The 9,014-nt window shown below is 42.3% G+C and overlaps 1 non-coding gene across 1 annotated transcript; it reads left to right on the top strand.

The window, feature by feature from the left end:
- The first annotated feature begins 8,534 nt into the window (after positions 1-8,534).
- On the top strand, positions 8,535-8,640 carry LOC112309723 (U6 spliceosomal RNA). The gene has a single exon (XR_002975295.1). It is a non-coding gene; the product is annotated as a U6 spliceosomal RNA (small nuclear RNA).
- The last annotated feature ends 374 nt before the right edge of the window (positions 8,641-9,014 follow it).

Here is a 9,014-nt window from a genome sequence, read left to right on the forward strand (position 1 = left end):
AAGCCCTATAATCTTAGGCTCAGAATCCAGGGTCCAAACTATTTGTCTCTCCTGCCTAAGGTCATAATGGGTCCTGAGGCTTTTGGATCAGGACCAAGCATAGGTGTCCATAGGTGACCTCAGCAGCTTGGATAGGTCTGGAAGCAATGCAGGAGCAAGGCTGTGCAATGAGTTTTGAACATATTTGGTTTAATTTATCCCTTTAAGCTCAGAAGGAAATCACAGATCTCCCTCACAAGATTCTTTTTCTCTCTTCCCTACGTAAAGTCTTTGGTCCAGCCTGGATTATGATATTTGAAGTCAAGGAAACACCAGTGATCATCTGAAAACATGCCACCATCACCCCCATTCTTGCTACTCCAAACACCTTGAGAGTTGTTCTGGCCTGGTAGACGCACACACGCACTCATTGGATGGAAGTGTATCGGTTCGTGCACAGCCCCTGAAGCACATTGGGAAAGCAACATTCAGGATCCTTCCCCCCTCCTTGAGTAGGTCTTCATAAAAGAGTGGCTTTTCTTCTGACTACAGAGAGTTGTGGAGGGAGGCCCCTAATGGGATTCTTCTGTACAGCAGTGGATCAGGTACATATTTGTACATTCAGTGATGGAGGGATCTCACGTCGTCCTCTGTACCCTCACCGATGCTCAGCTGTCTCTCATTCACAGGAGTGCCAGTGCCATCACGCAATAAAATTCTCTCTCCAATAAACCACACTGCTTAGCGTTCACCCTTGTGAGATAAAACTGTGGCGGGCTAATAATAGAAACCACAAATCCTGCCTGCCAATCCTGCATTCTAACCTCTAATCCACTTGTAGCAAGGGCAAATGTTTTCAGGAAAATAGAATGACTGCAAAGAACACAGCGATACACTGCACCTATTGTCAGATCTTCCACCCTCAAAATGAGGGGCTTCCCACCGGGGTCATGAACTTACTTTTAACCTTCCTCTGATTTCTAACCCAACCTCAATTACAAAGGCAATGAAAAAAATACAAAGAGAACACAGGCAGGAGAGGGAATGAGACATAAATTTCATCACTATTACAACAGTTGTAATGATGGGAATTTGTCTTTTGTGTTTCGGTACAACGCAAAGAGCCTAATACAAGTTCAGTATTAGATTGATAGGACTCTTAGGTTTGTCAGACTAAAAGTTGGCTAAGTGGGAGAATTCCTTAATCAAGTGACTGGATTTGAGGACCCAAGGCAGCCTGCTTAGTGGAAAGTGCCTTCAGAAAACCTACGTGTGAGCCTCAGCTCACCAATTGCTAATGGTATCTGGTTCAAAGGGACGAACTATTTGATTTCCTGAGCCTTGGAGCGCTTATCTCTAAAGCGGCACAGAGCTGCTTGAGGCTCAGTGAGGGAGAATGTATAGGAAATGCTGAAGAAGCTGTAAATCTACCTATAACTATGAGGAATTATTATCACTGGACACAAATCCATTTATTGTTCCTGATTGGCTGTACACATAATTCAAATTCCTGAGAAAATAGCTCAGCCTTCATTTCCAGCTGTGTGGTATGCAGCTTCTAAACATGTCTACCGAAACCTTGTCTCTTAACCTTTAGTCTTGAGGGTCTACACAGAGCTCAGGGGCTGCATGAACCATTCCGTCTCCAGCCAGCTGCCGGGCAGGAGTTCCTGACTCCATCTGTGTTTTAACCAGCCCGGCCCTTTCTGCCTCTTGGTCACAAAGCAGTGCTTTCACGAAGATGGGAACCAGAGTGGAATCAAACAGGAACTTTGGTGAGAGATGAGTTCTGGGAGGAATTTGATTTAAGAAATGAGGCTTATATAAACAGGACTCAGAAAGCTGTGGCTACAGATTTCTCTCGTGAGGCTTCACGTTCTCAGTTTTGAAACACCATGCTTGCTTTGCTGTGTGGGGAGTGTCTGCGAGTTGAGGTACATTGAGATTTCTCCGCTGGAAATGCGGTAAACTTAAAATAGTGTTCTTGTACAGTATCACTTTTGGATTTCCATGGCGCTCATGAAACTAATGAGAAACAACCGTATGCTGCTGGGGAGAGTGTGAGTGTATTGGAAGTCTGAGTTCTGGGTAGTTCACTCTTTATGACCGAACGCATGACAAAAGATTTATTATTAAAAATATGAAGAAAGAGGTCAGGTAAAATTAGCAATTGGTCATTAGCGGCCACTTAGTCATCCACTCTTTTTTTTCCTCCCAAACAGCCAAGTTATTAGTTCCTTGTGTATCCTTCCAATATTGTTTTTTACCAATACAAACAAATACGAATAAATATTCCTATTTTTTCCCCTTACCTCACATAAGTAAGTCATCTACTCTTTTATGTCAGAAGTCTTGTAGCTGTGTTTAAATAATAATACTAAAACATAGCTAGCTATAAGAGGATAGATGTTTTAGGCCTAGACTTTTGCTAGTCAGTAACATCTAACTGTGAGGCCCTGGTAGTTAACAAATACATGCTTGGCTATAGTAATCTCTAGTCAGTTTTTCCTCGATTCCCATAGGCTACCAAATAACAATGCCTTCACCCTGGTCTGCAGGGAAAATAAAATCAGAAGAGAAAGAAGATATGAAGTGGAACAATGTGGTTAAGAAATTCCTATGCCTTTACTCTTGAAAAAAAGAAAAGAAAGAAAAGAAAGAAAGGCAGGAAGAAAGAGAAATCCTCTTGTATTTAAGGCCAAAGAGAACATTAAATGCACCCAGTGTGAGGCAAAGAAAACAGCGTTAACATTTTTTCATCAAAGCAGACCGTTGGTCTGGGCCTCACATAGGAAACTTAATGGCAGTAGCCTGGGCTCTGTGTCGGGCTCTGTGTCGGGCGCTGTGTCAGGCGCTGTGTCACGCCACACCATCCAAGCACTTACTGCTTAAGTAAGTGTTCAGTGCCTAGGGTGTTTTGTTTCTGTGTGTGTTTTTTAAAATTTTTCATTTTCTATTTTTGGCCCTCGAGTATCCAAAGAATGAATTCGTTAACAAAAAATAAGACTAGCCAATAAAAGAAGAAAAAATAAGAAAACTCCACAGTTTAAGACAAAATTGAATTTTTTTTATTCTTTTGTTTTTCCAAGCAGATTTAATTTAGAAGTGTGAACCAAGAAAAATTACAAAATCATACTCTGGCCAGCTTGCCATAGACAACGGCTTGTGTGACCAATGGAAGTTATGGGGGAAGGGAAATTCAGAGGGCAATGAGGAACTTCTCTGTCATCTCAGAGTTTCACAATACACACAGGAAGCATTTGTAGCCCAAAAGATTAGCTAATCTCTTGTTTCACCATAAAATGCATTTTCAGCACAGGGTCCTGAACTGCAGGCAAAGACTCACTGGGGCAGGCTCACAGTCTCCCTGAACTACAGTTGAAAGATTCTTCACACTGTTCATGTTGAGTTGGGCAATCAGGAAACTGAGGTGGTTTCTGGGTATGTGCTGGGTTATGCATGGGTGGGCTCTCCATAGCCCATCAGTGGAACAGGCCGATTCCCAGGCCCAGCATGCCCTGTGAATTCTGCAACAGTGCTCTTAGAGTAGAATCAGATTTCTGAAGCTAAGAGATGGATTAACTGTCCGGGCGCCTCAGCCAAATTCCAGCTCAGATTAATACATCCTGTCTGTACAACCTTTCACCTCTGTGTAGTGGAACGGTGACTCCTGTTGTTCACAGAATGAAGACTAGCAGCTACTTTTTCCCGTGATGGTTTCTGAGAGCCTTTACTACTCACATGCCTCGCCATTTGTGAGCTGCCCTCTAGCCCTTTTTTCCTAGATGTGGTCATTTATTTCTAAAATGCTTGGAGGAATTTTTGAAATTATAATTATTTTAACTTGTATGAAGAATTCACACATTTATTGTGCTAGAAAAGGCTTTAGAGATTATCTAATCCAATGGTCCAATGCCTTTTCTTTCTCAAAGAAAGACAGGAGAAGCCCAGAGAGGTTAAGTGCCTGCTCAAGGTCACTCAGCTAATTAGCCCCTGTAGGTTTGCAATGCAAGCACATGGTTAATTCCTAAACGATTCCCACAGCTCCTCATTAAGCAGAAGCCCTGGGAGAGCAGTTTTGTCACACATTCTACACCCAGCACTTCCCACCTCTAAGACTTTGTGGGGACAACACCAAGGATGCCCTGGTTCTGAGATCAGCCTGGAGGGCCAGCTGCCTGGGGGGTTTCCTGTGCACTGAGGCAGCCTGACAGCTGGGGAGTATCCGTCACGTTTGTGTTTCTGAATAACCCCCATAACTAAGCTGGAATTTAGCACAGATTCCAAGTTGCAAATATGATGAAATTCATGTAATTTACCCATCTTGTCCCACAAGGTTCTCTCTCTATATATAAAATACAAATTGTAAAATAAACAATAGGAACAATTAGGGTGAAGGGAAAATTGTTTTGTTTTGGATAGGAAAATAGTAAAGATGGGTAAAATTTGTACACAGAAATAAATATTGTCAAGTCCCTGTTCAGTGTCTGGAAAAGGGTGTCAGCTTGGATCTGTTTGTTAGTGGCCTCAGCGAAGTGGAATAGGTGATGTATTATAAGATTCAGAGTATTCATAAGATTAAAAAACTAATTCAAGAGAAGCATAGCATTTACTCATACTAACACCGAAGAGAAATTTCTTCCTTTAACAACATCCTCTCATAGACATAGCAGTGAATTTCGTACAGCTAATTCTCGTTATATTCCGCCACGGCAGCTGAAGGAACTAATGCAAATCAGAAAAGGTGTTTCCAGGATATTGGGGGTGGGTGCAAAACAATGGCTCTAAGTACACACCACAGTTTCTAAAATAAGTGGATTATATGTCCTTCCCAAAATCTTCAGCGGAGAAGGAATTAAAAAGAGAGTCCAGTAAAGATATTGGTCCTGAAGCAGAGGCTGCTAATTCTCCCCAAAACCCATGTTCTTTGCCAGACCACATTTCTCAGTCACCTTTGCGGTTAGCTGTCACCGTGTGCCTGAATTTGGGCCTGTGGAAAGTGAACAGGCCCCGTCCACCGGTGCACCATTCCACTCTCTTCCCATCTACCCTCTGAACCCTGAGGACTCCAAGGATCAAGAGGAGACCCAAGCTATAAGATGGACAGAACCTGGGTCCCTCCATGACTGTGCCCTCAATGGCCTCTGACATGCACAAGAAATAAACTTTTATTTTATTTACTGAGCTTCATGGGTTCCTTTGTTTGAGCAGGCAGCATTATAGTAAATAATGTAATCTTCAAACTTTTCAAACTGCAAGTCCCATCCATGGGACAGATAGTCTCAGTGGCTACCTAATCCAATCATTCCTCTTTACATTGAGAAAACAACCACCAAAATTACTACTATTTCAAGGCCATGCCATTTGACATCCAGTGTTCTCTAAGAATCAGACTGTCTGGGCTTGAACCTCAACTTTGCAGTCTGTGGGCCCTGGGCAAGTTGCCTCACTTGTCTAAGCTCAGGTCCTCTGGCTGTGGGAGGGCAACCACAATGGGGCCTGCTTTCAGAGCTGTTGGAGGGAGCAGGCGCTCAGCCTGGGATTTGGCCTGCGGCAAGCACCTGATTACTATTAGGTAGTAATCGTACCATCCTTTAGAAATGTATACTCGCGTGTGTGGCTTCCATGGGGAAGGCCTTAGGCAGGACCAGCTGACTTGCACAAAACTGGCTGAGTTTCTAGCAGTAAAGGAGCTCAGAGTAAGCTGGCTCTCCTTCTTCCCTGTCCCCTCCCCCTTCGGCGTCCATCCAAGCAATAGCCCATTCAATCTTCAGACTGAACCGGGCTGCCACAATCTGACTCCTGTTCTATCTATCTGAAATTTTTGAATGACCTTCATATGACCCTTCTGGGAAAAAGAGGATGAAATAACATCAACAACAATAATAATAAGTACTGGCTTTTAAATGTAAGAAGCTTTGTTGTTGTTGCTGTTGTGTGGGGTTTTTTTTGTCCATTCAAAAACCCTGTGATGATTCCACCAGAGCATTTTTTTGATGTCAGAAAGTGCTACAATATTCTTTGATAAGACATGTTTCTGGAAAGATCATTTCACAAAAAATAGATATTTTTGTATCGAGGCAGGAAAGAACTCAATTTCTGAGTGAAAGGTTATGCGCTAGGTAAATCTTCCTTGAGGAATTTAGAGTCTTCTTTCCTTTCCCCTTACTGGAAACACAAACATAGCTGGAGTCTCAGCTAATAATAACATCGCAGTGCGTACCGACCTGGCCTTCCTCAACAGCTTGCTAAGTTATTTGTGTCAGAGAGGATTTTATCATAAGTACATTTCTTTTCTTGCTATCACATGATGCACCATTGAATTTCCCATCATACAAACACTCTAATCTCATTTACAGTCACAGAGGTTGAAAATAGAAAATTAATCAGCATGTAAGTGCCCTATAATCTGTAAAGTAAACCAGATATGGCTAGACTAGAAGCAGTGTGGAGCAATGCCGGGCCTCCAGACCCGGGACCGTGCTTCTAGTTAGCTGTTAATGAGTCCTATGTCTTCCCACAGCTCCTTGATTTCTTTGTGACCCAGTTTCCATATGTAAAAATTGAGTTTGTTTCTCTCGGTATCTCCCCAATCTCATACAGCAGAATGAGCATCATAGTTCTAAGTGTATTGTCTTCACTCATGATGCGAGACAGACCAGCCCCATGTAGGATTGCTGTGGCTTTTCGTGAACCTAGGAAGTATATGCAGGCAGACCTGCCAGTTTCCTTGTTCTTAATGCTCTTCAGTTTTGTGAAATGACAAATGACACGTTATATAGGAGTTTATCTGGGCTTCTTTCCTTCCCTCCCTTCCCCTCTCCTTCCATTCATCCATTTGTTTTTACATCTAATTCCCATAGCACCAAAAGAAGCTTCTGAGAAATGTCTTCTGGGCAAGTAGCAAACTGACCAAATGAAGGATATAACTTCAAGGTCTGACTTGACCTGAACTCTTCACCAGTTCCTAAAATGTATTGAGAATTTAGCCATTTAGTTCATCTGGCTGGTTCACAATTGACTCATTCATAATTACCCTTTGTCATAGGATTCCCCTCCATTCATCAAACATTCTGTGCTTGAGAATGGGTTTAGAGAATGGCAGTTACCTTTAAATTTGCAAGACACTCAAAACAGGAGAATGCAAACAGAAGAAGAATGAGGTGATTTAGAAAGTTGAATTTCTTTGACTCAAAGAAGATAAGACTTTACCAAGGAAGGTAGAAGGGCAGAGTTCTGTTTCCTGTTCAAAAACGGGCTGACTAGTTTCATCTGTGTGCCATCTGAAAAAATGTTTTACAACAGGACCGCAATTCATGCAAGAGCCAACCTGACCACATAGTACATGATGTCCCTAGACTCTAATTGAGGTCTGTGTAAACCTCAGTTGCAACTTGGCTTTCAGTAAGTTTGATTCTTGTAATATCAGTGTGATATGCCATTGGCTAATTTTATTATTTTTGGAGAATAGGAAGTGAACGATAGCCAATTGCTAAGGAAAGCCACATACCTCCCATTTAGTTGGGTGAGTCATGGAAGGTGTGTGGTGTGCTGAGGAAGCAGCAAAATAGCAAGGGTTTAACACTCAGAGGCTTTTGTATTCCAGGTTTTGGTGCTGCTGTTGTTGTTGTTGTCCTCATTTCTGATCTGCCATCAATGGTGGCAGAGGTTATTGGATAGGCCTTGGCCAGCTCTCTAGGGCTGCTGCTCTGCCCAGTGACTCTGTCTTTCCTGTCAGCATGCTGATCATACTTGGAAATTATGAGTCAGTGAAATGTAGCCTCAAGCAGTGGGGGTGGGTAGATTACAAGGGAAAGTGCAGCCAAGGCTTCCTGTACCAACTCAGGGTCATTATCTTTGGGGGAAGATAGGGACTCACTAAGGCAGCGGGAACACCCATGCTCACCTGGCATTTGCTGTGTTACAAAATGCGTTTAGACAAAGTATGAGGAACAAATTAAAAAGCAAACAGATTTAAACCTCTTGCAGACATCAGGTTGGAGCTTTGAGAGCCATGTTATAATATCACTGTTATTGACACCTTCAACCTGCCATTACTTCGTGCGACTCATTAACTATTCACATTTGTCTGCCCTCATTCAACTCCTAGCAAGTGCGGCTACAGCCCTATTTAAAATAATAGAGTGAAATTGGTAACATTACTGTTTTAACAGGAAATTAGAAGACTTACATCCACAGAGCTTAGGTAATTGACACCAACAGCACTTTTCTTGTAATTTATGCACTCTGATTGATTTCATTCCCCAGTTAGTCCTAAAAGATTCTCTGAAGCATATTTAGCCATCAGATTACTGAGCAAAGGAATTAGATGAGTATTACCCTGTTTGCTATCTATTTATTCCAGAGCTGGCAAAAAGTTTCTACGTGGTTTGGAGCCCAGGATTCAGTCTAAAATTATAACGCTTATAAGGGTTTGGCCTCAGCACATGTCTTTGTTAAGTGACGACTATGAATTTATAGGAAGAAATCTCCTTCCTGGTAACAAGGACACAATTACAAATGGGTCATTTATTTATGCTTTAGCAGTACTTTTAGTGCTCACTCCAGCAGCACACATACTAAAATGGGAGCGATACCGAGAAGATCAGCACGGCCCTGCACAGGGAGGACACACAAATTCGTGAAGTGTTCCATATTTTTCTAATTTTATACATCATATATAGACATGTTGCCCTAGAATACCCTAAAAATACTCACTTCCCTTTAATAGTGCTGTTATAAATGACCCCTTTCCAGGTGTTCATTCAGTGTGGTATTTGCATCATAATATATGACCCTGCTTTATGCTCCCAGCTCCCCTCCCCAACTTAATTAACAGTGCTGAGTACGGGGAGTTTAATAATGAGGAAGAAACATTAAATGTATGTGGTCTGCCCTAGACGTCGCATAAAACAATGGCAAAGTGGAGGCAGTAAACCTGCAGTGTTCGAGTAAATCAGGAGTGTTAGTTTTGGCTATTTATTTAGAAGAGGAGGCATGGTCCGGGATCTACCTGCCTGTTTCTCCAGCTTCAC

The sequence above is a fragment of the Desmodus rotundus genome, chromosome 2 (genome assembly GCF_022682495.2).
Source record: "Desmodus rotundus isolate HL8 chromosome 2, HLdesRot8A.1, whole genome shotgun sequence".
Classification (NCBI taxonomy): domain Eukaryota; kingdom Metazoa; phylum Chordata; class Mammalia; order Chiroptera; family Phyllostomidae; genus Desmodus; species Desmodus rotundus.